This window comes from Oreochromis niloticus, linkage group LG22, assembly GCF_001858045.2.
Source record: "Oreochromis niloticus isolate F11D_XX linkage group LG22, O_niloticus_UMD_NMBU, whole genome shotgun sequence".
Classification (NCBI taxonomy): Eukaryota; Metazoa; Chordata; class Actinopteri; order Cichliformes; family Cichlidae; genus Oreochromis; species Oreochromis niloticus.
This window is the reverse complement of record NC_031985.2, coordinates 7,622,515-7,639,192: the sequence shown is the minus strand read 5'-3', so window position 1 is coordinate 7,639,192 and position 16,678 is coordinate 7,622,515. Positions and strand designations below refer to the sequence as shown.

Sequence of the window (16,678 nt, the reverse complement as noted above, 5' to 3'; positions counted from 1 at the left end):
ACAAGGCCTAGTATATTTTTCTGAAGTTTGAACACAATCCATAAAAATTGTGCGTGAAATAAAGTTTTCACTGATTTTCATATTTGGTGTGACCAGACAGACAAAGAGAACCGATTACATGCTCCCTCCCTTTGGGGGAGCATGAAGAAAGTTGTTTCTAAGTACTAAAGATGTAACACTATATTTAACTTTATACTTTTATCTAGATTAATCCTGCTAAAATAATTACCAGTATACAAGAACCTGGGGGTCACTTTTGAATTATTGCCATTTACATCAAATTATGCATGAGGTTAGAAAATATTTACACCCTTTGTTAAGAGACCAGAGCAGTTCAACATGGTGAAATCTCTCTTATTAATTCAGTGTGCAGGATGGCACTGAATGTAACTTTATAAAGAATCAGTCAATTATACAAACAAGATCACGAAAGGTTCTGTGTTGACAACCAAGTGCCAATTGAGTTATATTATGATGATACACTACATACATGATTATCTATGTTTGTGACTTCCAACCTTTTCAAATGGCGATGAGGATTTTCATACACAAATCCATTCTTGAGTGAATTGAATCTGGCAATGTTTGCCAAATCATCATTGCTCTTGAAACTCAACTAGATCCACACTGCACTGGACTTTTACAGAGCTTCCTCTGAGTACTGTGTCCACAGGATGGGTGGTATTCTGCTGGGCCTCATGAGCTAAGGCCCTATCACTACATGCTAGCAGGGGTGGTTAGTTCTGCAGTTCAACTCCAATTATCAACACATGAAGAAGCTAATGGTGCCGCTCCTTCTATGTCAGACTGCATCTGCAGGTAAGCTCATGATGCACAATTAAATAATATGAAATAATTAAATATTACAATTTCATATTTAAATGACAGAACAGATCTAAAAACAGACAGCAGACATCATCTTAAATACAGTAACTAAGTGAATCCATATCACAGATGGGTATGTTGAACGTGCTTTATAGTACCCAAACCATATTTTATAACATATTGACTGGGAGCTCTGTTTAAGAGCTAAGACTCTGGTGCATTGTATTATCTGGGCAGCATGAAGTGATTTAGAACACTGTTTTTGGTTGATTAAAGCTTCTGACTCAAAAATAAATTCAAAAAAATAGTTTGTGAGACAGTCAACATTTGGTTTATTAAGACAACAAAAAACGTATTAAGGCAGCTGGGATCACATGCTGTAATCACTGATTGTTCAAAAACAATTTGTTAATAATAAAATAAAATGATCAATGATCTTCTTGTCTTAAGGAGTGTGTTGAACTGAAGACAATACAAAGGCAGGAGAGGCCTTTGAACATTAAGGTGTCTAAACATCCACCCCATCAGAGCTAAACAACCAGAACTAAAAAAATTTAACCACAAATGTTCAGAATTACCAGAAAGATAACAAGACAAACCCGAGTATAAGAACTAAAAACCTCAATACAAATGAACATAAATGAACTAAGAACAGAGATGACAAAGAAAATCATACAATACGAAAAGATAACCACGAATACAAAACTAAAGGAGAGACTTAACAATATACGAATGCACACAGATAAGGTTGTAATAATGAACAACACAGAAGGAACAACACTGGTTAACTAAGTTTAAAAAGTCACAAGGAACAAAACTCCATAAACTCCAACCAAACCCACCAAATAGAAAACAAGGAAAAAAATCCAAAATCAAACAAACCATCAAAATCCTGGGTCCAAGATCAAAGTCTGTGACATCTTTGCTTTTAATGTGTTTAACTGCAGGTGTGCATAGCTTTCCATATGGCGCTGTGTGGGCTTTGTTTCCAATCTCAATTCAGTGTCTCAGAAAGTTCATAGATGTTAACAGGAGCTATAAGATCCAAAACATATAGTTATTCCACTGGTCCTAGTCTGGATTTATACATACAGTTAAGCCCATAATTATTCATACCCCTGCCGAATTTTGACTTAAAGTTACTTTTGTTCAATATGCAAGTTCTTTTTTGAGCAGAAATGACACAGGTGTCTCCCCAAAGATAATAAGACGATGTACAAGAGGCATCATTGTGGAAAAAAATATTTCTCAGGTTTTATTTATATTTTAGCAAAAAGTATCATGTCCAGAATTATTCATACCCTTCTCAATAATCAATAGAAAAAAGCCTTTATTGGCTATTACAGCAATCAAACGCTTCCTATAATTGCAGACCAGCTTTTTGCATGTCTCCACAGGCATTTTTGCCCATTCATCTTTAGCAATGAGCTCCAAATCTTTCAGGTTGGAGGGTCTTCTTGCCATCGCCCTGATCTTTAGCTCCCTCCACAGATTCTCAATTGGATTCAAGTCAGGACTAAGGCTAGGCCACTGCAAAACGTTACTGGTGTTGTCTGCTAACCATTTCTTCACCACGTTTGCTGTATGTTTTGGGTCATTGTCGTGCTAAAATGTCCACTGGTTCCCAAGGCCAAGTTTTTCTGCAGACTGCCTGATGTTGTTGTTGAGAATCTTCATGTATTGCTCTTTTTTCATGGTGCTGTTTACTGTGATTAGGTTCCCTGGTCCATTGGCTAAAAAACACCCCCAAAGCATTAGGTTCCCACCACCATGTTTGACAGTGGGGATGGTGTTCTTTGGGTTGAAGGCTTCTCCATTTTTATGCCAAATGAAGGCAACATCATTGTGACCAAATAATTCAATTTTTGTTTCATCTGACCATAACACTGAAGACCAGAAACCTTCTTCTTTGTCCAGATGAGCATTTGCAAAGGCCAAATGAGCTTTTGCATGCCTTAGAAGTGCCTGGAGAAGTGGCGTTTTCCTTGGTCTGCATCCGTGGAACCCAACAGTGTCCGTTGGACTGTCTGGCTTGAGACATTGCCACCAGCAGAGCCCAGATTCACCAGAATGGCCTTGGTGGTGATCCTTGGATTCTTTTTCACCTCTCTCACTATTCTCCTGGCCAGCACAGGTTTCACTTTTGGCTTCCGACAACGTCCTCTGAGATTTTCCACAGTGCGGAACATCTTGTATTTTTTAATAATACTTTGCACTGTGGCCACTGGAACTTGAAAACATTTGGATATGGCCTTGTAGCCCATTCCTCACTTGTGAGCAGCCACAATGCACAGCTGCAGGTCCTCACTGAGTTCCTTTGTCTTAGCCATGACTGTCCACAGACCACCTGCAGAGAGCTGCTGTTTTTCACCTGTTGAGTTGATCAAAACAGCTATTTCCAATTAATCAGGGTAATTGGGATGCTTTAGAACAGCTTTGACTATTTGGAATGGTATGGAACTTTGGATTTTCCCAGAGACTGTGACAGTTTGTAAAGGGTATGAATAATTCTGGACATGATACTTTTTGCTCAAATGTAAATAAAAGCTGAGAAATATTTTTTTTCCACAATGATGCGTCTTGTACATCATCTTATTATCTTTTGTGAGACGCCTGTGTCATTTCCAGTCAAAAAATAACTTGCTAGTTGAATAAAAGTAACTTTAAGTCAAAATTTGCCAGGGGTATGAATAATTTTGGGCTTAACTGTATATAATAAGACTCTCTTGTGCAATATTAACACAACCTTTTTTAAATCCATAGATCAAAGTAAAATTGTAAAATATTTTACTTACAAGGTGCAATTTCTTTTTCTGAAATAAAAAGGAAACATAATTGCAGACATGTTCAGTTTTATTAGAGCAACAGCTCAGCTCATTTGAATCTCTCACCTTTCTTCTTTTTGTAAACAACAAATCCAACAGCAGCAACGGCGATGAGAACAGGAACAACAACAACAATGATGGAGAGGAGTTCTGCTCAGAAAAAAACAAGACAAAATACAGAGATGAACCCATTACTATGAGATCCATTCATCTTTAAATCACATATTGATAAGGGGAAAAAATAAAGTATCAACTCTATATGAGGCTGTACTGCTGTGAAATTATTATGAGTATGAAAATAAAACAAGGGTGGGAAAGTTTTTTCCCCCACACAAAAGCAATTTAGGAACCAAAGTGGTCCTGAAATATTGTAGGATATCATTTATCACTGCTGTCATTTCGGGGATGCATCTACTGTTTGCTTCTCTGGCTGGCTGGCTGGGCCAAAAAGTGAAAAAGAGGGCAGTGTGCTGAAGTCCCTCCTGCCAGTACATAGCCTCTCCTCTGTCAAGACTCCTGCCTTTCCTCTACCTGGTGCACCACAGAAACTGGGCATTAGATGTGCAGGTGATCTCTGAGCAGGTTGGACCCCCAGAGGTGAAGTGTGCATGGCACACCGGTGTGTGGGCATGCCTTGGCACCCACCAATCCAATCACCAACTATTCGGTTATAATTCACCTCAAGACTATGCAGAAGAACACATTACATATGTCAATGAACAGAAGGTTACAGGGGTGGAGGAGACTGCAGCTATTTAGGAGGTTATCTAGGACAACTTCAAATTAAACCTGCAAATTAAACCTCCTCAACAGCCGTGGCAAACTCGTGGCACTAGTTGCATCAGTGTAGCAATGACCGCTGATAGAGAAGACAGTGGGATTGGCTCTGGACAAACCTCAGCCACTTTAATATACTCAGTGTGCAGGAAGAAAATATGAATGCAACACTTTAAAATTTAACAGGATGAATGTCAACTAAAGAAATTTAGTGTAGGGGGCATTTATGTAAGATTTGTATGTGTGCCTTTTTCCTCACCCCATAAAACCCCTAAATTCATTCAGTAACAGTTCTCCAATTGTGAGGCTAAACATAAATCAACATGATTTTTTTTACTGATTAGAAACAATGTGAGGAATTTTGAAATTCTAGGATTACTGTCAGGGTTGCATGGTCTAAACAGTGAATGTGAAATTAAAATAGGATTAATCTTAAGGGCAATGACAAAAAAATGCTTGGGATTTCCCTGAGTTCAAACACAAAAGTGGACAAAACATTCAAACACCACATATAGTAACAGAAAACAAAATGAATGGAATGAGTTTCTCTCACCCATCCTGTTGTTTTCATGCCAATTAGTTCTGATCACTGTTTTATCCAATTTGGTTACGATGTTGTTCTCAACACCAGAGAGATGAAACACACAGTCGTATTTTTTCCAGTCTTCTGGTCTGACTGATGAAACGTTCAGATTAACAGTTATCTGGAAGGTCTCATCATTGTTGGGGAGGATTTCTCTGTGGTCAACACCTTCATGAGTCTCCTCTCCATCTTTCCTCCAGAACATCATGACTCTGTCAGGATAGAAACCTGTAGCGTGGCAGTTGACTGGAGAGGAGGGAGTCTTCTGGAGGAGAGACACTGAAGGAAGAACTGGAGAGAGAGAAGGTGGAAAAGAGTTTAGAGTTGTCTTCAAAATACTGTTCATACACTATGCCTTCACAGAGTGGTTCAGGTCAGTTTTGACCTGGCCCGAAATTCCCTCATATCCCTCACAAATTTTGGACAACAGATGTATTATAAATCTATACAAAGCCTAACATTAATACATGGAGAATTAAACTTTAGTGTAAATTAATTTCAGCTGGTTCAGTCCCAACTGATGGTCTATAAAAAGGTGTCTCATCATCAAGGTGTCACACAAGAAACATCTCACGATGGGTAAAAATCAGTGAGCTCTCAAGACCTTTGCTACCTTATTTTTGCAAGATATACTGATGGCATCAGTTACAAAAGAATTTCTAATTTGGCATTACAACATGCTTTATCTTCAGCAGTAAAGTCTATTTAAAATTTTCTGAACAACATTTAGGCAAGCCTTAGAAATACTGGGAGAATATATAGATAGTTCAATATATAGTAATACACACCATGTTTGGGGGTCAAAGGCATTGCATATAACCCCCAAACACCAGACCAACAATGAAGTTTGGAGGTGGGAACATCATGGTGTGAGGCCCTTTTTAGCATGTTGAACTGTCACACTTCATATAACTGAAGGAAGGATGAATGGAAAAATGTACCAAGACATCACTGATAAAAAATCTGCTGCCATCTACCAGGATGATGAAGATGAAATTAGGGTGGATGTTTCAGCAAGACAATGATCTCAAACACAGCCAAGGAACCTCTCAACTGTTTTCAGAGAAAGAATATAAAGCTGCTAGAATGGCCCAGCCAATGACCTGACCTGAATCCAACTGAAAACTCTATGGAAAGAACTAAAGCTCAGAGTTCATAGCAGAGACCCACAGAACCTTCAGGATTTGAAGACTGTGTGGAAGAATGAGGCAAAATCACACCTGAGCAAATTTCAGGCTAAAAAAAGTACAAAACAAAGAAACTAAAAAACATTTAAGGTATATTTACTGCAGTTAGAGTTACAGTTTTTCTGAATTGCTAAAACACTAAACTTCATTCTCTAAACCAAATTCTTCGTGGCCTAACTTATTTTTCGAATCAAACACTCTTTTGGCCAAACCTTAAACACTGTTCAGGTACTTAAGACACAATTTGCAAAACTCATCCACTCTTTTTTTCAAAACCTTAAACACATTATTACTCACTAAACACATTTCACATATGTGTTGCAAAACTGTAAACACTGGCAGCAAAATGTAAAAAAAAAGTCAACACAGCTGTCATCTTTTACACACAGCAACTGAACACACATGTTTCTAATGATGTGATCAAACCTTTTGAGCAAAACTTTGCAAGAGTTAAAGATCTTCAATATCAGGATGCGCAAGTGTAACCTACATACACTTTCAGCAGCGACTCTTCGAGGACAATTCTATGCCCACAAGCCTACTGTTACTGTAGGCTAGGTTGTTGCAGATGGTACTCTTGCAGTACTGTAGACTATATTGTAATGCACATATATCTGAAGTGCATATACTGTATTTCATAAGTCTGTCTTTTTGTATCACTACTTATCTATTATCTATCACTGTCATGGCGGGGTGCGCCGGTGTGAGGAAAGAGGTAGACCCAGATGCAGACACGGTGGAGACAAAAACGTAGTTTCAAAAATAAAACGAGCCTTTATTGGCTGATTGCAGAAGAAAAACATGGAACTAGGGAAACTAAGGAGGCTATGAACACTGTGTTAACAGAAGGCTGTGACACTCAGTGAAAAACTATGACAAACTATGAACATTGAGTAAACTAGGAAACACAGAGAAACAATGGAGTAAACCTATGAAAACTGTGGTGAGGTTAACAGATGATCTGACACTGAGTGGAAACACACAGACTAAATACGCATAAGGAATGATCAAAGGAAGTAGAATCACATGGGGAAAACAGCTGACAACAATTAACATAATGACAGGACACGTGAAACTAAATACAATAAACACACAACACAAAGCTCTTTCAAAATAAAACAGGAAACATAAGGAGGCCCAGACATGACTTGAACTTGACAAACAAAGAAAACTTGGACATGAAACATGGCAGAATGTAACTAGATAAACTGAAATGAAACTAGACTAAAAAGAATAACAAAAACACCAAGAAACTCAGAATACTGGGTCACACGACCCAGGGCCATGACAATCACAGTTTTTTCTGAATGCTTAAACCCTAACTGTGATTCTTATAGCACAATTTCTAAAACTGCTTTGCACTCAGTTTGCCATTTTGTAACACACACTTTGCAAAACTGTTGGTACAATCCACTGCACAGCACTCTTTTTGCAGAACTGTAAACACAACTCACTGCTTTACACTCAATTTCCAAATGATCAACACACTCCTAGCAAAACTATACACATTTATGAATATTATTTACACTGTTTTGCCAACTGTCTGGCACAGTGTCACATGTGAAAACTGTTTTAGAGAATTAGTTCACTTTGCAATCAGCCTAAGCACTTTACAGTTTTTTCTGAATGCTTAAACCCTAACTGTGATTCTTATAGCACAATTTCTAAAACTAGTAATACTTATAGCAAAACCACTCACTGAGTTTGCAAAACTAAAAGCACAAACACTGCTTTGCACTCAGTTTGCCATTTTGTAACACACACTTTGCAAACCTGTAGCTACAATCCACTGCACAGCACTCTTTTTGCAGAACTGTAAACACAACTCACGGCTTTACACTCAATTTGCAAATGATCAACACACTCCTAGCAAAACTATACACATTTATGGCCATTATTTACACTATTTTGCCAACTGTCTGGCACACTGTCACATGTGAAAACTTCTTTAGATAATTAGTTCACTTTGCAATCAGCCTAAGCACTATAATACAGGTAAGCTGTGTGTGTGGAGTACAGTGGAGGGAGCAGGAAGAGTGAGAAGTAGAGGAGGCCGAGGAAGAGGACGTGGAGGTGAAGAAGTAGGATGAAGAGGACGACAAGGACAAGGAGGAGCAACAGGAGGACGAGGAGGGGGGAGAGGAAGGGTAAGAAGAGTAAGAAATAGAATTGCTGATGACATCAGAGCTACAATAGTGGACCATGTAATCAACCATGGAGTGACCCTGAGGGAAGCTGGCCAACGGGTTCAGCCTAACTTGAGCCGCTACACTGTAGCAAGCATCATAAGGACATTTTGAAATGAGAGTCGGTTAGTACAGTCACTTTGCACTAAGATTTGTAGCACTGCCATGCTAATGAGAAACACAACAATACCATAGATGTAAAATTCCAGAATATATTTTCCCCTGTGCCTTGGACTAGAGCAGCGCTCCCCAACCCCCGGGCCTCGGACCGGTACCGGCCCGTGAGTCGTTTGGTACCGGGCCGCGAGAGTTGAGGCTCAGGTGTGAAATGTATGTTTTTCAGGGTTTTTATCGGTTTTTAGCGTTATTTTGTTATCGTTTTTATCGTTAACTTGCTTTTCCTGGGTCTTTTCACGTGTGTTATGAATAAATCTTCTTTTTTTTTGGTACCGGTACTAGTTTTATTTTGTTGTGTTTATCCGCGACACCTTAAAGGCCGGTCCGTGAAAATATTGTCTGGCATAAACCGGTCCGTGGCACAAAAAAGGTTGGGGACCGCTGGACTAGAGGACATTTCATGTGATGTAGACGAAATTTTGTGGCCAGATCCACAGAGATGACACAATGTAGACTGATTTCTTTTTTTTCCTCAGTGAAATTACTATTTCGTTTTGACTTGGAAATAAACACTTGTGTTTGTTTTGATGTTTGTGAATAAACACCAGTACTTGAAGTTTGGATTCCTCTATGTTTACGGACCTATGACAAAAGTATGACCTCAAACTGACATAGCCTACCTTGTGCACAGAGAAAGCAAAAGCCAGATGTGTTTTTTATTCATACCATCAGTGTGTAGTTGGTGCATTGTGTGCTTATTAATTTGATGGCTTGTGTGAACTGTCTGATACAAAAATACCATTTTTATAAAGGTGTGGTGAGTTAAGCAAAGGTTATTCGCTTTTACAAGAAAACTACAATGTTTTGCTGATTGGGTGAAGAGTTTTCTTATTTGTGTGTAGAGTTTTGCAAAAATAGCCAATAGTTACAAAAAATGTGCTCAAGCCATCAGAAAAAACTGTAAATAAGCTACAGGTAAGCTGTCCGTGTGGAGTACAATGGAGGGAGCAGGAAGAGTGAGAAGAGTGAGTATTAGAGGAGGCCGAGGAGGCCAACGGGTTCAGCCTAACTCGAGCTGCTACACTGTAGCAAGCATCATAAGGACATTTTGAAATGAGAATCAGTTAGTACAGTCACTTTGCACTAAGATTTGTAGCACTGCCATGCTAATGAGAAACACAACAATACCATAGATGTAAAAATACTGAAATTGTTACTTTACAGAATTGCTAGACGACCAGATGCTGGGGGCAGAGGAAGGATGTTCACTGCAGACCAAGAAACCCATATAGTCAATATGGCGATTGCAAATAATCCTATACTTGGAAATAAACACTTGCGTTTGTTTTGATGTGTGTGAATAAACACCAGTACTTGAAGTTTGGATCTCTCTATGCTTACGGATCTATGACAAAAGTATGACCTCAAACTGACATAGCCTACCTTGTGCACAGAGAAAGCAAAAGCCAGATGTGTTTTTTATTCATACCATCAGTGTGTAGTTGGTGCATTGTGTGCTTATTAATGTGATGGCTTGTGTTAACTGTTGGATAAAAAAATACAATTTTTACAAAGGTGTGGAGAGTTAAGCAAGGGTTATTCGCTTTTACAAGAAAACTACAATGTTTTGCTGATTGGGTGAAGGGTTTTCTTATTTGTGTGTAGAGTTTTACAAAAATAGCCAATAGTTACAAAAAATGTGCTCAAGCCATCAGAAAAAACTGTATAGAGAGTGTTTGAACTGGATTCCATGGAAACCCCCATGAAATATATTTTCAAAGATGAAGCAGGGTTCAATCTGGCAAAAAGGAGTTGGAGAGACAGGAACATAATTGCTCAATGTGCCATTGTGGAAGTCCCTGGCCAGAGTGGTGGGAAGATCACAATCTGTGCAGCAATTGCGACAGCAAATCCAACCATGGTGTCATCCATCACTATGCCGCCCTTGGCCCCTTCAACACTGCCCATCTGATCACATTCCTGGAAATCCTACACACACAGAGCAGCTCAGGTATGTTGTCATTTGGCCATGCTAGGTGATATTTCCCCCGCTGCTTGGCCAGGGCAAACATTGCTTGTGATGTGGATGAGGTGCTGTGGCCAGACCGAAACAGATGAGAGGATGCAGCATAGTTGCTTTTTTTTGTTTGTTTGTTTGTTTTTTTAAACTGTAACTGTATTCAGTACATTCTTCTGTTGTTTGTATATGTAGACCACGGTATGTGGAACTTTGTGTTGGTTGGGATGAACACTGTGTACATATTTTTGTGGGAAAACTACAGTAACATATATTTGGTACCATGTATTTGTGTATTTTGTATACAACCAATATTCTGAAATATTTTACAATGCACTTATGTAGGCCTATGTACTGTCTGTAGTAAGTGTAACACTGAACAAAAAAAAGGCTTACAGCAAGTCATTATGATGACTGGAGAAGAAGTGGTCATAGTGTTTTACATTAAGCACATCAGCAATCAACTGATTCTTATAAATGTCTATTCATGTGATGGTTTGTGTGTGTCATTTGAAAACAAAATACCATTTTAAGGAAATTACATTGTTTTGAATGTAAAGTTTCATTTTGCAGGAGAATTGAAGGGTTTTGCCCATTGTGTGTATGTTTTTTGATTTGTGTGTAGAATTCTGACAGTATGAGGCATGCTTTCAGAATATGTGTGTAAACAATTGGGAAATACTTTAAATACAAAAGCCTAAACATTGTACCATTTTCCTTTTCTATTACAAAAAACGTGTCTATTTTATACAATATAAAATAGACACTACTGTATCCTTGAAACTGCATCAGGTCATGTGATTCCTGTTACCTGTTCTCTGCAGGAAGCTGCTCCCATAGTTCAAATACCTCTTCAGCCACTCTGGGCAAAACTTAGTGAGGAGGCTTTCAATTTCTTTTATTACATCTCTGTCAGTATCCCATTCCTGTTTGATAATGGCAGCTTCTGGTTTCAGTGGGATCCATGTCAGCGTCTTAAGATCCAGTTCAAGAAAGCCTTCTCCATGATACCCATACTGTACCATACCAACCACTTCATCAGTGTTTTCATTCCATTCACATCCACCTGTTCTCTGTAATATGTGAACACCTAAAAAGAGAGAAAAAAAAAAACAGGGTAAGCAATAAACTATGATAATACTCTTTCTATTATCTGAAGTTAGCACTATACCCATGATTCAAGTCAGATAATCTGCTGACTTTAAATTGTTAAAGTTGGTATGATAATTCAAGATTAAAAAAAAGATGATCCCAGGAATCATCTGACAGACATCTAGCCTATAAACCATGTTTTCAAGATATCATTTTCAGATTTTGTGTGTTGGTAGATACCAGATTTAATTTGGGTAAAAATCGGTCAAAGTCAAGATCACACCAAATGTGAAAATCAGTGAAAACTTTATATTAACCAAAATTTTTTTATGGTTTTTCAAACTTCACAACAATATATTGAGACCTTGGGGGCATGAGTACCTATGTTGGCTAAGCATTTGACCTCGACCTTCATGGTTAGTGCCCAAGGTCAAACTTGTGCTTGAAAAAAATATTCAAGAACCCATATCCAGTAATATTTCAAGTGAAAGGGTATAAAGAGAGCGCTTTACAACTCACAACTTTATTTTTTCAATATAAAGTCCTGTGACGTTGCAATGGTGCCATAAAATGTGACAAATATCACCCACATATCTTCAAATGTCAAATTATTACAGCTTATAGAAGGCAAAGATTCCAGCCAATTTTACTCAAATCATATGGGTAAAGTGGGAAGTTCCAAGTTACTCTTATGCTGGGGGGCATGACTCCAACAATAATTTTTTTTAAGTATACATCTACATTGTACCAATCAGACAGAGCATTATGGCCACCTGTCGAATATTGTGTTGGACCCTCATTTTGCTGCCAAAACAGCCCTGAACCATCGGTGTATGCCACTAGAGCCCCGATGGTGTGCTGTGGACCCAGATGTTCATAACAGACACTTTAAGTCCTGTAAGCTGTGAGGTTGGAGGCTGAATGAATCAGACTTGTTTGTCCAGCATATCTCACAGTGCTAGGTTGGATTGAAATATGAGAAATTTGGAGGACAAGTCAACAACTGAAACTTGTTGCTGTGCTCCTCAAATCATTCCTGAACCGTTTTTGCTTTGTGGCAGGGTGCATTATCATGCTGAAAGAGGCCACAGCCATTAGGGAATACAATTTCCATGAAACAGTCTGCAACAATGCTTAGGTAGGTGGTACATGTCAAAGTAACATCCACAAGGACAGCAGAATCCAAGATTTCCCAGCCTGAAATTTGCTCAGAGCATCACACTAATATTTCCAGCTGCATCCTGATGTCAGATGTTCCCTTTCTGTGTGGAGTTTGCAGATTCTTCCTGTGCTTGCATGCTTATGTGTTTCTCCAGGTAGTCTGGCTTCTTGCCACAGTCCAAAAAGTATATATGAATTAGCTTAACTGGTGATTCTAAATTGGCTGTTGGTGTGAATAGCTGTCTGTCTCTCTATTGACCCTGTGACATTCTGTTGACCTCTGCAGGGTGTACCTTGTCTGTTACCCTAAAACAGCTGGGATTAGCTCCTGATCATGAGCTGGGTAAGTGGAAGAAGATAGATTAAAATATGATTAAATTAGTTTTACTTAAGCATATTCATTGATTTATATTAATCAGTGTTAGGTCTAATTGTTGAATGTTGCCATTGTGTTTCTTAAATTTGTACAGTCTTATTTCAAGCAGTATTATCAAAGCCATTCCTTTGATCCTGAACACCTCTAACCACTTTGTGTTGGGGGAGGTTTTATTGTAGATACACCCTATCTGAAAGATCTGTTTCTTGTGTTGTAAGCTTCCTGCTTTTATGACCCTTTTGGTCATCAGGAGGTCACACAAACGCACCCCCAAAACACACACACACACACACACACACACACACATTCTTACTTACATACAGAAGTTCACACATATACATACAATGCCTTGTCTTAGAGCCATGCGGGCGTTGCTTTGCTGTGTGAACTGTCTCTCAATAAAAGGCAGCAGGAGGAGGCCATCATCGGGGTCATTTTCGTGCTGGACACAGATGAGGCCTCCCTTGTGCAAGTAATCGATCGATCGCTGACTGTCTTGTTTTCTTTCATGATGAATAAGTCTCTAGAATTAGTGGGTTTGTGGGAACAGACCCAACAATCAGGTTTAACACAAAATACTGTACCTTCTATTTGATTGAACAGCTGCATTAAAGTAGAAATCAAGAATCTGAAGATGTCTGGCTGATCTTCAAAACACTGTTGCATGTACGATGCCAAGTGCTGAGAGTCATTACTGAATATTTTTTTCATCCACTCCTGTCTGGGTTCTAATATCTTGTTCCTGCTGTCACAGTAAACGGCCTCAGTGCCATCAACCAATACAACACCTGTAAACTCTGAGATGTTTGGGTCTCCAGAGGATCCAGTGACAGAGTGCATCAACGAGTGTTTCACTGTGGAACAATATTTACAATATTAGTAAATAAGTACATGAAATATACAAACATCATCAGAATTATGATTAATTCAGTATGATATGGCTTATATAGCCTCCTAAAGAGAATGTTAATCTCAGATTGGTAAACTCATGTGGCCAAACAATAGACTCTCATGGCAGTTCGTGAAATAGTCACAAGCTTTTGTCTATCAACTCGTGTCCCTTAACGCAAATCAATTATTTTCCACTTAAAAAACAACACACACACACACACGCACACACGGCTCATATCCTTTTAAAATATGTTACTAACTGAAAATAATTCATTTAGGCATTAACAACGACTTAGTTAAGGTTAAATATTAAAACTGTGTTTATTGTTAAAATACAACACGATTGTCTATTCAAACCACGTTTTTTTAAAGCTTTGGTTTCCTGGTCACCATGGTGACGCCTCTCCTTTTCTCTGGACACAGGCTGCTTCCTGATAAAATACATTACTTGTGCTCACTGACCTGAAAAATAAAAAGTGTCCGGCTTGGCTCAAAAGACCAATCTAGAACAACAATCATAGATATTTTTGGTCAGTAGTACTTGAGTAAGTCCATGATAAATATTAAAGATTTTTCATTAAATAACAAAACCTTTATCATAAAATATCTATTTACTTTTGTCTTTGAGCTTGATGTGCTGTTTAAGTTTTCTATAAATTGCAAAGATTTTAATGACAGATACAATCTGTCAGACCTTTTCGGTTTGTGGATATATAAATGATCGAGCATGAGCTATGCAGAAAAACAATGTGTAAAACTAAAAATCAAAAGTTTTCATTTCGGAATGCCAAAAAATATTACAGATATGTATCTTTTGAAAGCTTCTGTAACAAGGTAAATCTGATTTAAATTGTTGTGCAGTTTTTATGCTCCATTTTCGAAACATGTATTCTAAAGACATCTCTAAAGTAGCCGTGCCAGTAAAATTCCATTGTCAAGCCACAAAGCATAACTGATAAAATGTGGATTTGTCCGTCTCCCATTTACACCCTCTTTAATCTAGTAAATGATGCATTAAAAAGAGAGGGGGGCGGGGGTGGTGCTGTTAGAGTTGAAAATTGTTCTTACCTGCAAATAAACCATGGTAAAAGAGAGGAAACAAAAATAATATCATCTTCGCTTTGTCCTTAAACCTGCCGAACCAGGAAACCATGAAAATATGGAGGACTTGGCTTGAAAATCCGAAAGAGTACAAATATCAGATTCCTCCCCCTCCCACATGGCTGTGTGTAAGTTCTGCCTCCAAAGTAAGCGATTAATGCCGTGCCATGACTTAAAAACAAGCCTTCAAATGTTCACGTTTTAATTGTAAAGGTTTTGCAAGATTCAAAGTAAATTCTGAAAGCTTGATTTGAATTTGACTTTCCCCTTTGTGCAGACGGCAGCACAGGTTTACAGTGTCCAGTTTCAGAGTTGCAGATTTGTTATTGTCCTTCAGCTGCACTGAAACATTGTAAAGGGTATAAATTGGATTTATAAAACTGTCGCTTATATATAGGATCAAGTTATACATACGGCATATGTCTGAAAAAAAAAAACGTGACATTTGAAAGCTTTAATTTGCAGCTCTTGCAGTTGTAAAGTGTTCTTTCACTGCTGACTTTACAGCGTCAACTTTCAGAGACGCCTTCACAGCTCTGGTTTTATAAGCAGTGTTTTCTCGCAGCTCGGATTTGAAAGCAGCATGAATAAAGCGTGCGCATGCTCCCCGGGGGCAGACACGCTTCACGTTAGCGTGAGGACTTATCACCAATCATGTACGTGAACAGGATCTATCTACTACAGGATGCACGAGTCTGTGCTGTCTGATTATTCTGGTCTGTGAGTGAGAATGGTTGTCTATGTGTTAGCCCTGTCAGTAGCGGTTTTTGATACGGGCGACACGGGCGGTTGCCCGGGGCAGCATCATGGGCATCGGCAAAATAAATACATTTAAAAAAAATTGCTCGTACTCATGCTGCCCCGACATCAGCCAGCACATAGTGGGAATGGCATAGGCACCGATCGGTTTTCTATCGCCCATTTGGTGGGAGTAAGGACGCCCTCCGTTTGCGAGGTGCGCCTGCTGCTTGCGGCACAGGGAGAAGAGGGCGGGGGATTCTCCGGCTGGCTGGAGCAGCATCTAATAACCAACTCGCAAAATCCAACAAAATAAAAACAAAACAACAAACACCAAAACACCTGACATTATGATACAGACTTATAATTTGCACCAATGTTTTTTTTTTTCGAAATTCTATACACAAAAAGTGAGCCGAGAGCCCTCCGTGCGCCTGCTTGCTGCTGAAGCCAGAGGGAGTGTTCGCTCAGGGCGCCAAACAGGCTAGGACCGCCACTGAGCCCTGTGATACGCTGGTAACCTGTTCTGGGTGTACCCTTCCTCTCGCCATATGGCAACTGGGATAGGCTTCGCCCCCCCGGGACCCAGAATTGGATAAATGGAAGAAAATGGATGGACAGTTCATATTGGCTGACAAACTTTAATATTAATTTCTCAATAACAATATCCATAATTTACCAATCTGAGCCTTGCACTACTGCTACTGGTTGATGAAATCTGCTTCTTTGAATCTCTCAGCTTTCATCCTTTTTGTAAACAGCAAATCCGCTGACAGCAACAAGGAAAAGATCAAGGACCACA

General features: G+C 39.0%; 1 long non-coding RNA gene across 1 annotated transcript; it reads right to left on the bottom strand.

Moving 5' to 3' along the window:
• Positions 1-1,152: 1,152 nt before the first annotated feature.
• Positions 1,153-15,198, bottom strand: LOC102078185 (major histocompatibility complex class I-related gene protein). The gene is made up of 7 exons (XR_002057985.2): positions 15,106-15,198; positions 13,731-14,000; positions 11,329-11,607; positions 4,981-5,301; positions 3,717-3,800; positions 3,621-3,638; positions 1,153-1,860 (listed from the first exon to the last, which is right to left on the bottom strand). It is a non-coding gene; the product is annotated as a major histocompatibility complex class I-related gene protein (long non-coding RNA).
• Positions 15,199-16,678: the final 1,480 nt, after the last annotated feature.